At 34.2% G+C, this 17,941-nt stretch overlaps 1 protein-coding gene across 3 annotated transcripts in view; it reads left to right on the top strand.

The window, feature by feature from the left end:
• GRM7 (glutamate metabotropic receptor 7) overlaps window positions 1-17,941 on the top strand; it is a 1,085,204-nt gene that overhangs the window by 342,930 nt on the left and 724,333 nt on the right. The gene's annotated exons all lie outside the window — the stretch shown is intronic.

Here is a 17,941-nt window from a genome sequence, read left to right as displayed (position 1 = left end):
GGAAAATTACAGTCAATCAACTTGAGACTTGGGAATGAATTTATTTTTTTTTAATCTCCAGTAAAAATCTCAACCCCTGAGTACTTGGGCAGATAGGACCAATTATAGACAAATGACCAATTTTTCAAATATAAGTTATATAAAATATAATTCCAAATGATGAACAAAAGTCCTTTTTTTGACTTACATTTGGAAATACTTTCACACTTGAACCATTGGTTTGGGTTAATAAAATTCTCTCCCCAAAAAGATGTCATTTTGAATTTAGATGCCTATTTTATTTCATTTCATTTCGTTTCATTTCATTTTACAACAATTCCTCTCCCCCCATTATCCTATGCTTATTGATGTTTATATGACACTTTGGGACTATGGGGTGATTGAAACAGAGAGTGGAATAAATTGTATCAGGAACTTAGATTGAAAGATTTACACAGTAGACATTTATGGTACTTTGTGTGGGGGTTTATCTGTATATGGATGGTTTCCTGAGCTCAGTTTCTTCATCTTTGAAATGACATTGCTGGACTAGATCACCTTCAGGTCTATCTGAAAACTTGAAGTCATTCTTATCACCCACTCCACATCCATATCTGTCACTCATGGGCTTCTCACCTAGCATGATTTTCCATGAATTAAAAGATTAGATTTTTTTTAGCTATTTCAAAATTTTGTGCTGAGTTTTAAAACATACTGAGAATTTATGTCACAGTTGCATTTCTAGCAATGTCTGATCCTGTTTCTCCAAGTGACTCCAAAGGAAGTAGTTATTTTGCTTTTTCTCTTTCTCTAAATAGTTATTTCAACTTTTTAAAAATAGTTTTTTCTTGCTTCTTCCCTTTTTATTGGTGTGAAGAACAGAGTAGTGTTTTATGATCAGTAAAGGGGGTTGTAGAAGGAGGCAATACTCTTAGTTATTTTACTGCTATTTTTGCTGAATGTCTGGCTTTTTCTTCCTTTGTCTCCTTTGATACCTTCTAATAACCCCCTACTCTAAATGCTAAGTGATGGAAGGAATATCAATTATACAAGAAGACAAGAATTTGGATGCCACAAAGTATCCTGTTAGAATATAATGTTGATCCTAATCTAATGAATTAAAAAAATATAAACCCTAGCTTTTAGTATAGAAAATAAACTTTCTAAGCACAAAATGGGAAAGGTATGACTAGACATTAGTAGAATTAAAATAATAATAATAATAATAATAATAATAATAATAATAATAATATAATGGTTTTAATTAACTCAAACTCTGTATGAATGTTAGAAGGAGCCAAACATAAAAGATAGCATGCTTTTGGATTTTGATGAATATCATAATGTCCAGATCACAGGATATTAAGGAAATCATAGGTCTGCTATATTTTTCCAGCTTGGCCAGACTTAACCATGTATAACAAGACATAAATAGAGCAAGTCCATAAGGAATCTATGGAGACTATAATATTAAAGTTCATTTGAAGTTCTTTGGCCTAAAAGAGAGAAGTACTAAGGAAAAATCAATAGCTGATTACAAGTATTTGTAGATCTGTCATGTGAAAGAGGATGTCTTATTGTCACTAGAGCACAAAAGAAAGAACTGTAGGCCAATGTCACTTAATAGCAGATTTTAGCTAAATGTAAGGAAAAAATTTCTACCAATTAGAGCAATTCCAAAATGAAATGGCCTGTCTCAGGAAACACTTGTTTTGTCTTCATTGGAGATCTTCAAGTAGAAGTTGTATTAACACTTGTTAGGGATATTATAGAGGAGATTCTTAATGAAATACAATTTGGAATGTATGACCTCCAAATTACCTTTCAACTCTGGAATTTGATTATCCTAGAAAGTTTACCTGAAATACAAAAGGTCGCAGTTGTATAACAGTGCTTTTCAATAGACTAGAATAATTGGTCATCTTTAATAAAACTAAATTTATTGTCATCTATAATAAAATTAAATTTATTCAAATGTCTTGACCTCTGATTCAAAAAACCAGCTCCACATTAATAGAATAGGCCAGAGGCATGGGTAAACAATGATTCATGTGAAAAAAGGTGTTATTTATGCTATATACCCAAATGAGGGAAATGGTTGTTCCACTATATTTTGCCCTGGTCCTACCATATTTGAATATTGAATTTAGTTTGGTGATCATATTTTTGGAAAGCCATTGATAAACTGGAATATTTCCTGTGAAAGAATTTCATGTAGTAAAGGGATTTGAAAATATGTTATTCAAGGTTAGATGAAAAAAAGAAAGAAAAAATTTAGAAATATTTTATATTAAGAAAAAAGTTAGTGGGGTCATCGATAGTTGTTTTCAAATATTTTTTAAGAATTGTCACAAATATTGTCACAAATTGTCAGACTCTGCACCAAGGAAGGACTAAAAGAATTGAGTAGAAATTGCTTAGAGGGAAATATAAAATAAAAGCTACTCAGTCTTCTGAGTTCAAAAGTAGAATAAATTGTCCCAAGATAAACTCAGCAACCTGAGATGTTAGGTTTTCAAATCAGGATTGGATGACCCCTTCTTAGTTATATTTTAGAGAGATTTCCTATTCAGGGATGAATTCAGGGATGGACACTTGAAGCATCTCCAAACTGCGATTTTTGGAGCTGTATGATGATATTTACAACTATGAGTATCAGTTAAACTCTAGTGAGTTAGACAATTGTAAACCATTTTGTCCTATTGTAAAGCTTAATGTCCTATGTAAAAACAAACTATTATTTTATATTATCATTCTTTTGTAAGCCTTGTGGTAAGAAACAGTGTTTTATAGTGGTTAGAAAGTGAATCTTGCAGCCTAGAAGACATGGATTTATAGGTCACACTTTGGAAACATAATGTAAAATACACATTAACTTTTTAGTGCTCTAGGCTTCTTTCTATAAGTTTAAAGTGTAGGGACAATACATAGTTGTATTGATAGAGGAGTTTTCCAACATAGGCATTCCCCATACCAATGAAATTACAAGTCTAGGTTTCATTTTTATTCCTAAAAGTCAGTACATGGGATTTGTGTACAGCATATTGAATATTTACAATAATACATATAAGTATGTTGAAATGACAGTGGCTAAGTAGTACAGTGGATAGACCATTGGGCCTGCAATCAGCAAGATCTGAGTTCAAATCAGGCCTCTGACCCTTGCTGGCTGTATGACCCTGGGCAAGTCACTTAACTCCTATTTGCCTCAGGTCCTCATCTGCAAAATGAATATACATTGGAGAAGGAAATGGCAAAACAGTCCAACTTTTCCCAAGAAAACCATGGGATTATACAGAGTCAGAAGTGACTGAAGCACAATGTTATGCCAATGGTGACAGAATCAAGATAGCAAAAACCTAATGGGTGTGTTATTCTATCAGTCAGGATAATTGAAAATAACTCCAGTGAAGGGCATTGAAGCCAAGCTGACAGGTCAGGAATGGTATAATTAGTTGTTTAAACATTCACTATCCTAGAGACATGAATGTTTTGAAGTTAGAGAAGCGTGTAAGTCTTCCTTATTCTCTGTGCCAAGCTTGGAGTTCAACTGTTGGCTCCAAGATATGGAAGCATGTGAGATTTGTAATGTGGTCACATCTGTTGGTCAGAATTTGCTTCCACGGGGCCAAATAAGGTTGTTCTTTATAACCTAATTAGCTGCAATGACAATAGATCCTGAGGTTGGCTATAACTTCTCTGTGGGCTTAAAATCTGAATTAAATAAAAAACAAACAAAAGCCCAAACCCTTGTTCATATACTCACATCTGTGTGCTCAAAAAGAACTCAAAGATTCCTACTAACATAGCTTTAAGTAGCTTATTTTTTAAGATTCTTTGCATCTACAAGGTCACAACCCATCAGCAAGGACTCATCTATCATGTCCCAGAAAAGGCAATAGACTCAATGATGTCAGAGGAAACTAGCCAGTATCTTCAGAAGCTGCCATGTAATTCTTTTTGGCAAGCAGAAGTCTATTCACAGCCTTTTCAAAGTGACAGAGGGAAACTCAATAGCTATCATTCTTGCTTTGAAACTGGAAGAATTAAAGAAGTGAGGAAACCTTTCTTTGAAGAAAAATTTTCAAAGAAGGCTCTGGGATTGTTTCAAGATGATACTACTTCCTCAGATAGTTGTATTTGCATAAATAGCTCAGTTAGTTTGAATGAATGCAGATGCCCGAATTAGCAAAAACATTTTAGTATTTAATATCACAGAGAATGACAAAGTACCCAAATTTGCTCTAATTTAAAATTTAAATTAATCATAATACCACAGGGTAAAAAAAAATGTGTAAATACTTTCCCCTAGGAAAAGGGTGAACAAAATGCTCTTAATATAATATGGTGGTCAAAAAAAGTCATGTGGACATAATATAGCTATATCATTTATTTTTCTTTGTCTTATTAGTATTTCTTCCATTTACATATAAAGATAGCTTTCAGCATTCATTTTTATAAGATTTTAATTTCAAATTTTTCTCCTTTCCTCCCTCCCCCCCAAGACAGCAAGCAATGTGATCTAGGTTCTACAGACTACATCATTTATTAACACAAAGATTAATCAAATAATCTTCATTGACTATCAGGGTTCTATAACTTGCTAAGTAGTGGAAGAATAGAATGGTCAGAAACTTCTGTTGTAACTTTGAAATAGCTAGGCATTCTGAATATATTTTTGTATCTCAGATAAGAAATATATAAAATTTCAGTCATGTGATTATTGGGATAAAGATTATACTCATGATTTTGTTAATTTGGGAACTTTTGCCATGAGGACAGCACCTTCTCTCCAGTTTATAGTTAATAAGGGGCCTAGAACAATAAGAGTTCATGCAACTAAGATGTTTCAAAGGTAGACAAGGCTTCCTGGCTCCAAAATTAACTCTCTATTCATTTTTCTATGTGGCTCTTGAATTTCATATAAGTACTGTACAATAATAATTTTTAAGAGCATTCAATTCAATTAATCATATACTTATTATCTGGCAGGCATTGAACTAGTTAGAAATACAAGCATGAAAATAAAACATCCCCTGCCCTCAAGATACTTACTTTTCTTCACAGAGATAATATGCTTGAAAAGCATATGTATGTATGTATATATGTTTATAGAAAATATTTAACGTAAGTTAAGGTAAGAACAGGGGAATAAGATTTCACCTCTTTTCAAAAGTGGCACCAGAGCTGAACTGAGGGAAAAGGAATTTCTAAAGGAAGAGACGTGGAAGGAAAACATATCTATGGGGAAAAGCTTGTGCAAAGGGGTGAAGGCAAGAAATGGAATGTTGTTCATAAGTAAAAGCAAATAAGATGGATTAGGATGGATATAGAAAACACAAGTGAGAATAATATGTAATAAACCTGGGAATATAAGTTGGAGCAATATTACAAAATAAAGGAGTTTGTGTTTTATACAGCAGGCAATAGGGAACTAAGATGCTTCTTGAGGAAGGAAGTGATATGGTCAAACTGTCATTCAGTCATGCAGTATGTCTGACTAAAAGTGAAGAAAGATACTGGAGTGCTTTGCCATTCCCTTCTCCAGTATCTCCTCATTTTTTGGATGAGGAACTGAAGTAAATAGGGGATAAGTGGCTTGCCCAAGATCATACAGTTAGCAAGTGTTTGAGCCTAGATTTGAATTCAGCTCTCCCTAATTCCAGGCTCAATGTCCTATCCACTATACTACCTAACTACCCTAGCCTTTGTTTTACGAACATTGATTTGGTTCAGATAATATGATCAACTATTATATTTTGACTTTTGCATTTAAAAATATGAAATAAGTAACACATTGATGAACATCCCATGTACATAAATATAATTGTGGATCATGAAGATTAAAAATTCTTTCCTTCATTAATACAGCTGTCCAGAGTTTCCTTGATGCTAACCAAATCCTTCTCTTTCCAAATGAGTAGTTTAGTTCAAAAATACTGTAATTCTCCAATACTTTCACCTACACTGAATATGTTATTTGACTATTTTTATGTTCAAATAGTACATGAATAGATAATTTGGAAACATCTATATAACAGAATGTACTTTTTAAAATAGTCACCTACTTGCCATTGTGTAGACACACTTAATATTGGAGCAGAATTTTTTTCTTGGATTCCATTTCCCACATGAATATGACCAAAACCCACATTGGTTTCTTTATAGTTTTCCATAAATATTTAGTTTCTACAAGTAGGTTATAAGTCCCTTAAGGCTAGGTATTGTGATATTAAAATCCTTGTATTATTAACACAGTGCTCCACACATAATATATACTTAAGAAATTTGTGTTCATGTTGTATTTGTGATACATTCAAGGAAGTATTGTAATATATTGTGACTTCGCTATTACTGAATATAGATTTAACTAAATTTTCTGAGTTTGCCATTGATCATATCAATAAGTGTGTGTGTGTGATATTGTTGTTAGTAAATGAATTCTCCAAGTCAAAACCTAAAGTGAGTCACATATAAACATCATTGTTCTGAAAATTTCCATTTCTTTGACCATAAGGGTTTTATTCACATTTGTCCGATGTGACAATTTCAGTACCAGGTGGCTCAAATGATAACTTATTTAAGCCTATAGAAAGATACAATTCAAAGAATTAACTGACCAGCTAGAAATTTTAGTTAGCTAAGTGGTAACTGAATTGCCCAAGGCGAATCTCTTTGCATCTGTCATCAATCTGAACCTGATCTGTTACTCTCTATTATGAGTGAGGAATGTCTCTTTTCAGGGGTCCATAATATCCCTGTCAGTCACTAGAGGACACTCAGACTATAAATACCTAGGTCATTTCCCCTTTAGCCAAGACTACCCCACTTTGGTGTTTAAATTGTTTTGAAAAACCTTGCTTGCCTGGTCTCCATATTCCAACAAAATTTACTGGTAAAATAAAATATTGCTCAATATACACTGGGTCATATTTACTATCAGTTTGCTCTTACAGGTGAATTCCAATTATGTTCATAGATTCAGAAACTTGGGCATATCGTGATTACATAGATTTAATGACACAAAAATAAATGAAAAATAACTTCATGAATTTATTTTATGTAATGCCTTCCCTCCCAGAAATTTTTTGCCTGCAGAAAATGCTTCAATCAATTTATACCGGAGATTCATAAAGGAGAACTGTGTGTGGAGATAGATTGAGAACAGGGATGTGGAAAAATGAGGAGAGAAGCTTCTTAGGTTCATGAGTTTAAAGAATATGAAGAAATTCCCTCCATCCTCACATCTTTTTATTTAGGTTTTTGCAAGTCAAATGGAGTTAAGTGGCTTGCCCAAGGCCACACAGCTAGGTAATTATTAAGTGTCTGAGACCGGATTTGAACCCAGGTACTCCTGACTCCAAGGCCAGTGCTTTTATACACTAAGCCACCTAGCCGCCCCCACCGTCACATCTCAATAGTTACACATTCTCGTGGACTCATTCCTTACTAATTCTAGCTGCAGCTCAATTCTTATCATGCCATCCTCTCATATATAGAAACGCTCCGCAGGTTAGTTACACTGACATTTCCTATTCACATTTTCCTGTTACTCATGCTATTATCTCCAAGGAAGTCCAACTCTAAAGGAAGTAGGGTAAGAATCCAAAGGATGGTCTATTAAAGTACCTCTAATTTCCCTTGGATTCTTTTTTTTTTTTTTAGTTTTTTTGCAAGGCAATGGGGTTAAGGGACTTGCCAGGTAATTATTAAGTGTCTGAGGCCGGATCTGAACTCTAATGCCAGTGCTCTATCTACTGAGCAACCTAGCCGCCCCTCCCTTGAATTCTTCACTATGATTTCTGCTTCTTTTATGGAGAAGCTTCTCCACAAGAGATTTCAACTAATCAGGGGGTCAAAGAGTGATATGTTTTAAGCTGGGATGTAGTTATACATGTTTGTTTGTTTTAATCACTAATAAAATATTTTCTGAGTATAAAATTTTCTTGGAATAGAGGATTATAGTTCAAAGTGATAAACAGGACAAGCAGAAGTGCAGGTTGTTGTGTGGTAGGGCTTGAGTTGACATGTAAAAATGCATGCATGTGTGATTGGGCAAACATGCCAATAATATGAATTAGATAAAACTGGAAGGGAACTGGAGGCCATGATCGAACCCTTTTGTTTTACAAGTGATCCATTGATCCATGGGGGTGGCAGAAGCAAAGTTGGCCTCTGATTTCAAAGCTAATATTTTTATAATGATTAGTTCAAATACTCTGAGACATTTGAGAAGCCTTGTCCTTGGCCTGTGAGGATTTATTCAGACTTTAATATATACCACCTTCTATTTGCCAATCATTGTGTTATTTTTAGAAATATTTCTTTTCATTGTCTCAGCAATCCTGGGAGCTAAGTACTATCAGTATCTATGTTGTACAAATTGGAGACAAGATCTCCACTTGCTAAGGTCACAAAACTAGTAATTGTCCGAACTCAAGTATTCATGACTCTAGGCTGGGTGCTATATACATAAATGTGCTATCTAACTGCCCCTAAAATTTGGGGGATGTCTGTTGGGAGACTTAACAACTATAGCAGAAATTGATTCTCCATTCTTAAGATTCCACACCACTGCTCATCACCCTAATATATTAAGTAATATACCAAGTTAGACTGTGTCTGTGCACACACACAAACATACACACACACACACACACAAACACACACACACACACACACACTCAAACACAAACAGAGACACAACATAAACAGTTACCCACCTTAATGTAGGAGGGAGGCCAGGATGGAAAGATGATGTTTAAAATTAATATTTACTTACTTTGTATTTTTGTTATGTGTATATATAATAGTTATATACAATTCTTATTTAAACAAAACATAATAATTTACACATAAATATAATGTTAAATTAATAAATATATATATTTATATGTACATATATTTGTTTGTTTTCTCCTCATAAGAATATAAGTTCATTGAATGAAGATAATTTCATTTTTTGATTTGTATCCCCAGCACAGGATCTGACAATAAATGTTGCTTGATTGATAAACAAAAAGAATAGTTTTGAGAACAACTAGGGAAATGAGTCAAATAAGAATTTATTTTAATGGAGTTATTTTCAAAGTACCTGTTTACTGGAATTTTACTTCTCTTCAAATGGTTTTGAGTTTTTAAATGATTAATAAATATAGTTTCAACGAATACTTTACTTGGACATCTATTTTTCCCTTCTTTTGGCAAACTAATCTCTACTGTTAAATCTTTCAAGAGTCCTTAGGAAATCCTGCCACGTCCCCTAACTGCTGCATTAGAGCTCTTGAGCTCACTGAAGGACAAGCAGCAATCCAACTCTTAGCATGTAATAACACCCATCTAAAGCACCTATCTGGTTGACTTCATTTAAGATGCATTGACCTTGTATAACTCTGGATTTCTCTCAATTCATTTTTTTCATCTACTTTCTCCTCCTTTCACTTGAGGGCCTAAGTATAAAGCATTTACCACAACCTAATGCTAATAATCACTGGATACTATTAGTCCAATTCATTAATATTTTAGAGACAGTATTCATTTTCCAACAGGCTTCATTTGAGAAAGATGTCCATATGAAGTCATTATACTTTGGAAACTCTAGCCCTAGTACTATACTTGAGGTAATTATGGGACATATTATATAGATACTTTAAATATAATTGATTATATAGCAAGATATCTGATAAGAGCAATGGAGGTATTACTCTGGGTTTAAAATGGAGCTGGAGGATCCAAACAATGTGAGGTCATTTGAACAACCATTCACATATATATGCACACATGTGCATAGGTATGCTTTGCAAACATTTTCTCAAATACTATCTTCAATCATCTCCAGATATTTAAAGAGAATATTAAAAAAAAGGGAAAAGAGATGTCCAATGTAATGCCATGCTCATTTACTAAATGCTTACTAAGTACAAGACATAGGGAATAAAAAAGTTCTGTCTTCCAAGAGTTTTTAAAGTTTTTTGGGTAAAGGGGGATATATAACATAAGCCCAGATAAATACAAAGGACATTAGGGACCCTACAGAATCATTGAAAGAGACTGTAAGTTACCAACTGGGAGTGGATCTGAACATATTCTTGTGGAACTCGAGCTGTCTTTAGGTAAACCAAGGATTTTATAAAGCAGAATTGAAGAAGGAATGCTTTCTCGACATGAGGGACAACCTGTGAAAAGATCTGGAAATGGGAGTTATAACAGTGTGTGAGAGGGACAGAAGTTAGCTGTCTTGATTAGCTGGAAAAAAGAAAGTGTGAGAGGAATAATAAGCAAACACTTGGATGTGTAAATGGAAATTGGACTGTGGAGGCCTTCCAAGAAAAGTTGAGGACTGCAAAATTGTAGCTACCACAGGATGATAATGAATGACCAGTACTTCTAAGGGTAGAATAGACTTCAATTTATGGAATATGCATAAAAGGCAAATCAAACACATTTTCCTTCTTGGGAGATGGAAGTGGGGAGAGTATTTCCAGTTTATTAAATACCTGAAAAAAATTCAGAAGTTAGAACAAAACTGAGATTTTGTGGAGAATTTTTCCAAACATAAATGGTTCTGAACTTATACTCATCACATTTAAAAGTTTGTCATTGAAAGCATGGGCACATAATGAAAAAAAAAATCATTTCAATCTGTTCATGTTTAAATGTGTTTTGTTACATTAGTAGTCAATGACCAATGAACACAACTAGAATAGAGAATTGACATTGAAATGGCTTGCATTAGTCTAATGGGTCACGATTCAATATAATTGTTTGTCTAATGCATCAATTAGACTCCTGCTGTATTTATGATGAGTGTGAATAAAGAAAAAAAAATAAACACAATCAAGTTTAATTAGCAAACAAACAATCCAGAAACGCATTTTGTAATGGAAAAAAAATCTGTTTATTATAGAATGCTACTTTTCTTGTTCTGAATGCTGGGCCAAATCTATTTGAAGCTTATTTTGTTATTTCCTATTTTGTTAAACTTCAAATCAGACAGTCTATTTGAATGCTAAATACCTACCCCCCAAACATCACAATAAATTTCTTAAGAAATGAAGTCTCTGTCTAAAGTTTCTATGAAATGAGTGGAAAAAGGAGAGAAACAAAATAGGAAATCAATGTCACTGCAAAGGTCAATGAAAGCAAGAGATTTTTTATTTGTTTGTTTTTGAGATGACTAATAAATAATAACAACATATTGATTGACAGGGTTGGGATACATCTTAGTTGATACTGAAGATATTGTTAGACTAAGCAGTCTCTGTTGCTTTCCCCTACCCCATCAACAAGTATATCTATAAAGAACATACTTAAGGATGTATTCAGATTCACTTCAATTCTGCTTAACTAGATAGAACTTGTCTATAAAATGCTTAGCAAAATAGATAGTGTTTTGGGATTAGAATACAAATTCACCAGAATATAAGTACATAGAAAACTTTCTTTAAACTTTGGTACGTATCTAGGAAACTGAAGTTAAGCAGGGCATAACCTAAGTATTTTTTCTTTATTTATTTTCTCCATTCTATTGGAGAGAGGAAACAATTCCCTACCCTCAGCTCCTTATCTCCTAACTTTGGGGCCCATACATTAAACATCCCCTTTTACTAGACGGTGTGGCATAATGGATTAGACTTGAAATAGGAAATAAGATCCCAATATTGGCCCAGATCCTTTCTAGATCTGCTTCCATGGGCAGGTCATTTAATCTCTTTTTGCCGCACTTTTCTTATTTGTATAATAGGAGTAATTCTCCTTTTAGCTCTTACCTTATAAGGTCTTTATGGGGGGAAAAGGGAATAAACATTTGGATCATATCTACTATTTCAGATTCTAAATGCTTTTTACAATTCATATCTCATTTGGTCCTCACAAGAGTTGTGGGAAGTGGGTATTATAACATACTCAATTTATAGAATTTATAGTTGAGTAAATAGACAAATAGAGATCAAATGACTTGTCTAAAATCATACAAGAAATAAGTACTGAGGCTGAGTTTGAACTAAAGTCTTCCTGAAAAGCCTTCTATATCCTGTCCTTTTTCGAATCTTTAAGTCCCATATAAATATCATTGCTGCCATTAGCAAGCCACTTAACTCTTTGGACTTCAGTTTCTACATCATTAAAATGAGAACAGGGCGAGTTCAGTATCTTAATTATCTCTAAGGTTCCTTTTGTGTTCTGAAAGATTGTGATAATTTGTGTTGAGTTATTTTTTCAATTGTATCCAACTTTTTAATTAGCCATATAGGTTTGTCTTGGCATGGATACAGACTGGTTTACCATTTCCTGCTCCAGGACATTATACAAATAAGAAACTGAGGCAAACAGGGTACAGCTAAAGAGAAACAATTTAAAAATATTCTCATTAAATCAGTTTTCTTTACCTTTTCTGGGACAGAAAAAAGGTTTTCTTTTTCATTCTTTAAAAAAAATTGTTTGTACCTTAAAGCACCCATAGAAATTTCTCCCTAGAAAATTTTTCAAAAATAATAAAATGCATTTCTCCTAGATGAGCTTAAGACACACACACACCAGATTTGAGCTTATCCTGATTCCAAGACCAGTGCTCTGTCCACTGTACCACCTAGTTGTCCTAAAAGTGTTCACCTAATTGTAATTCACCAAGAAAGACATCTAGCCTTTGAGTCCAAGCTTCCCGAAATATTACCAGATCTCTGGAATCCTCTTTTAAAATGCAATTGCTCCCAACATTGAAATTCTAACACCTTGATATATAATATTCAGAACTTCCTCATATGGCTAAAAAAATTAGGCATTAAAGAATAGTAGAGAGCTATAATTTATGTGGAGAAAAGGGATAATTAAAGGATGGGAGGTGATAGAGTCAAGTGAGAGAGAGAGAGAATTAAAGAAAGATTTCACCTACTTCACATGTCCCCTTCTAAACTATGCACTACATCCTCTTCAAAGATGCTGTCTATAGCTCTCAATAGGTAGGATAGAGCAACAACTGAAGAGGTTATTCTTTTATTTTAAGTTGGGCTATGGCTCAGACCAAATTCTCTTTTTATGTAATTCAGTAGCTCTTAGATTATGATGTTCACATTAAAGTAATCACTTCAGGTGGTGACCTGGATCAATAGTGTGAAATACTTCCACCAGAGCTATTCTATTCCCAAGATGCCCTGGTTTTTCCTTGATAATTACTCTTTGCTACTTGGAACTTTTCCACATTCGTTACAGGGGGAAACTCTTCCCTTATCTATTATGTGAGGACTTGGAACCTTATTCACAGTTCAATGAGAAACTCAAAGAACCATTCTGGTAGCCCTAGGAGGTCTTAGAGAGAGCCTCTTGAGTGTAAAATACATGGACTAGTTCATAGAGAGTTGCTTATGAGTTCAGATCATTTTGTAATATCAACTCCTTTCATATCCTTAAAGTACGTGAGTACATCTCTGAGCAGTGAATGTTTCTTCTTAGGGAAAATGTCATTATTTTCACCTTTGTAAATAGTGATGTCATTTGACTTTGATTGTTTGTAAAATGCCTCTTCAAAACTCACATAAAAATGAGTTATGTTAAAATATAATTGACCTATTAATGGCCTATTTAAAATGCATTTTTAGGACGTAAAGCGGAAATAATTTAAAATATTTTCATTAAATCAGTTTTCTTTACCTTTTCTGTGACAGAAAAAGGTCTTCTTTTTCATTCTTTAAAAAAATTGTTTCACCTTAAAGCACCCACAGAAATTTCTCCCTAGAAAATGATTCAAAAATAATAAAATGTATTTCTCCTAGAGGAGCTTAAGACACACACACACACACACACACACACACACACACACAAAGCAGTAATTCATTCCATTTTTCATGTACTTTAAACAGGTCCAGAAAAGTGATACCTCTCCTTTTTCCAAGGAGCACACAGTTTTACATCCATGATATCTCCTTTGAACTTTAAATGCATCAGTGTGAGCAATTTCTCTTCTCTTTGATTCCCTTTAAAAATATTAGCCCAGAATAATCATGCCTCTTTCCTGTTTATGCCCTTAAAAGTGTCCATGTCTAAAACAATGATGCCTCTTCTCTTTTAGCAATTTAAACATTGATAATATGGCATTGGACTCATAGCTTAAATCATCATTCATTAATAAATTAGATTCACTCACTTCTTTGGCAAGAGATTGTATTCCTTAATGGAGGTAAGGGGAGGGAAAGGGAGGGAGCTTGTCATTATAGAGGGAAGAATATTGACTTTGGAATCTGAAAAGATAGATTCAATTTTCAGTTGTGATATTTTGTAACCTTGGATTAAATGTCTTGAAGCCTCAGTTTCCTCAATTTAAAAATAGAAATAATTCCTACATTATTCTGTTGGATTGTTGCTATCTAAACTCCCACTTCACTGGAATGGGAGAGGGTTTAAAGCAATGGATCCTTGACCATGGTGTCTCACCTGAGGAGCAGGGCTAGGGAATGCCCACAGATGGTATAAAAATCTAAACATTTGAGGACACAGACTTGGTTAGGATCAACTTCATTTCAGTTCACTTTTATTGAATTCTTCTTTCTCATCCAGCACTAATATGCCTAGTTTGAAAATACTGCACTGTTTATTATTATTCTCTTCATTCTAGTCCTACAGAGAAATCTGTTTTGCCAACCCAGAGTGACCTTGAGTATACAGTCACTGAAACTCCAATTTTAACCTTACCTGTCTTTACTTTGAAAGAGACTACTGAGACTATTCCATTCAAATTAGATGATTTCTATACTCATGGGCACATGGAACTCCCCTCCAGAGGCATAGGGATAAAATAATCCTGACTAACTTCTAAAAAGATATTGGCTGCAGCTTATGCTGGTGGAATCATGTGCTCTAGGTGGGCATTTTAGAGACTTAAATAGTATGCCAGTAGTTACCACAGACATTTATAGAATTGTCTTTGCTAAAAGATCATTTGCCTAGCTGAACAAAACATATTCAAGCTGAGACAAGTGGAGTCAGCTACTTTAATTTCTGACCTGGTAGCGTCACCTGACCCAGATTTCAGACATTCCTATAGATTTGGACTTGTGAACATTATTTAAGGATCTTCACCTCACCTACATTGCTCATAGGTGAGAACAAAATGGTTTTTGTGGTATACTGACCTGTGAGTCAGCTGCCTGTAGGATTAGATCCTACTGTGGAGAAAACATGTAGGGATGTTCTGAACAACTCAATGATTTTTTTTTTCTTAGAGATGCAATTTCTCTTAGAGATGATTGATTAGCTCCAGGTAGGAAATAGACTGAGGCTTAATAGTCCATCTTTTTTCTAGATTCTATGTTGGACTTTGCATAAAATATGAATCCATTTTCAGAGCATATAGTTGCATCAATGAATGATAAATCACTCTAGGGACATGTAGGTCTCTGTGTTGAATCAAAATCTGACTCAGTAACTTTCACCCATGACTCCCAAGTTCTTTTACTGTGGTATAATGGATTAGACTTAGAGTCAAAAAGGTGTTCAGACTCTCATGCTTATTCCTCAATATTTGGCTTGCTTTTATGGGGAGTTTGAATTTATGGGGAGAGGCTTTCTTTTGGGAAGTCAGAAGGTCAGAAGTTCTGGGATTGAGATCCTGTTGTTCATCATAATAGTTGAGTGACTCGAAACAATTCATTGTACCTCTTTAAATCTCATTTGTTATCATGAGATGAGAATATTGTAGTTGAAGAAACATTTTCCCAAGATTTTTCAGATAAAATTTTTCAGCACTATACAAATGTCAATTCTTATTAATACTATTATTTGAAACTCTCCAGTCTTCATCTTTGAGACCTTCTCAAAGTTTATCAGTTTATTTCCTAGCAGATTCCTTCCTTATTACTGTTGTTACCCTTCTTTCTGACAACAGCACATTTTGCCTTCCTGCTATAACCTCGTTTCTTCAATGCTAGATGCTATCCGTCCACACACATGCACTTTTTAAAAAAAATTCAAGATCCTTAATAAATCTCACCTCCTCCAGGGAGCCATCCTGAGTAAGAGGTTTGAATAAAGGAAGCTTGGTTAATTAGTTTCGTAACTGAAGGCAGATTTTTGATGATTCATCCTTAATAACAATTGACGTTTATATAGCCATTTTGAGGCTTACAGAACACTTTGCATATGTTATCCCGATTCATTAGAATGCCATAATAATGGTGGGAACCTTCAGGTGAGATTGGAGTACTAATATTATTATTATCTCTAAAGGTCAGGAAACTGAGGTGGATCAAGGTCATATGATTTACCCATTCTCACCCAGTTAATCAGTGTCACAGACTCATAGATTTAGAAGTTAGTTGATCTAATCTTTTTTTTAAGAAGTGAAAAATAATGAGATTCCAGAAATATTGAATGAATTAATAAAAGTCACAAAAATAGCAACTGGCTGAGCCAGGATTTGAATTCAAGTGCTCTGATTCCAAAGTATGTGCTCTTTCCATTTGAAGAATAATACTTTGAAAGAAAGGATAATAGTTTGAATTGGAATACAATATAAACAGCAATAATAGTAAAATAATTCAATAGACATTTATCAATCATTTATTATTGATTATTAAGTGTATTAAGCAATAGAGATTGAAATAAGAAAAAGAAAGAAAGACCAACCCTTCCTTCAAGGAGCTTTCAGTCTAATAAAGGAGGACAGCACACAAAGCAATCTGAGAAACAGGGGGAGATGGACACAGGGTTTACCCGGGGGGGGAACCATGTTCTGTGGAATTCAAACCAAGCAACACTGAAGCTAAAAATATGGTTAGCTGGAATAATTGATACTAACGCTACTGCTTTTCCTCATCCATAATCTTGTTTCCTACTTCTGACCCTCCAACATAAGATCATGAAATAGTTACTATGAGGGCATGCGCATCCATATGTAGCTGCTGATTTGTTTCTTGGGTTCAGTTCCGCCCAATGAGGAGTTGCGACTCAAACTCGGGAATGCAGGTTTTGGAAAGAACATAGAAATTTATTAAAAGGAGTTGCAGCATATTAAGAACTCTCACCTTCCATAAGAATTGCAGGCAACATACCATCTCCTCAAATAGGACTCTTATAGGATATCTGTCCCAGAATTCAGAACCTTGCATTGCTTGGCAGTGAGAATCAGACTGGAACTCTTCTATAATGTAAGCCCCTTGTTTAATATGGTAAGTATTAGTGATTTCTCTGTTGTCCATATTACCAAGTAAATTCCCTAAACAAAGACCCTAATATGATCATCTTTTTGAAATTGGAGCTTAAACTAACATTACTCCTGTAGATTGGTGTTTTGATTTTTATACATCCAATTTCTTTTCAATGTTTTCTGTGAGAGAGATTAAGATTTTTTTTAAAGAACAGCTGGTGCACACTTGGATTCAGGAAATAAAAAGGCAAGGTAATTCTAGAGGGTTGCTGATGGAAAATTAGAATCTGCTTATCTAAAAAAAAGTTGTATTAAATAATTGGAAAGACAAAGCTTTTAAGACAAGAGGATAACAATTTTCAGGGAGAGAATTATCATAATATTCAGATAAGACTACCTTTGGTTTTTGTGATGAGTAAGATCAAAATAATTTAGGGGGACATTCCCCTACCATCCCTTCTAGAAGGAAGAAAAAAGAAATGCCCTGACCTCTTAGTCTGATTTATTCCAATTCCTTCAACATGTGGACATAGGATTGTCTTAGGGAGAAGAATCTGCGACAGGAAGGAAAAGAAAAGATACTACTATAAGCACAACAAGAAATACACTGTCCCCAAGGCCCTGGGACATTGTCACCAGTTGACATCACCAAAAGTTAGGCCAGCTTCCAGATCGTTGTGAAAGATTGTGATGCAATAACAAGTTTACATTTGGTAAATTGCATTGTTCTTTTAATGGTCCCAAGTTTTCTCTGAAATCAAGCCACCTTTTTCTTTTGTTTTTCTTTCTTTTTTTTTTAACATTGACACTCTTGTGCAGATATAGAGT

The sequence above is a fragment of the Macrotis lagotis genome, chromosome 8, assembly GCF_037893015.1.
Source record: "Macrotis lagotis isolate mMagLag1 chromosome 8, bilby.v1.9.chrom.fasta, whole genome shotgun sequence".
In the NCBI taxonomy this organism is placed as follows: Eukaryota; Metazoa; Chordata; class Mammalia; order Peramelemorphia; family Peramelidae; genus Macrotis; species Macrotis lagotis.
The sequence above is the reverse complement of the archived record's forward strand: the minus strand, read 5'-3'. Positions and strand labels throughout refer to the sequence as shown.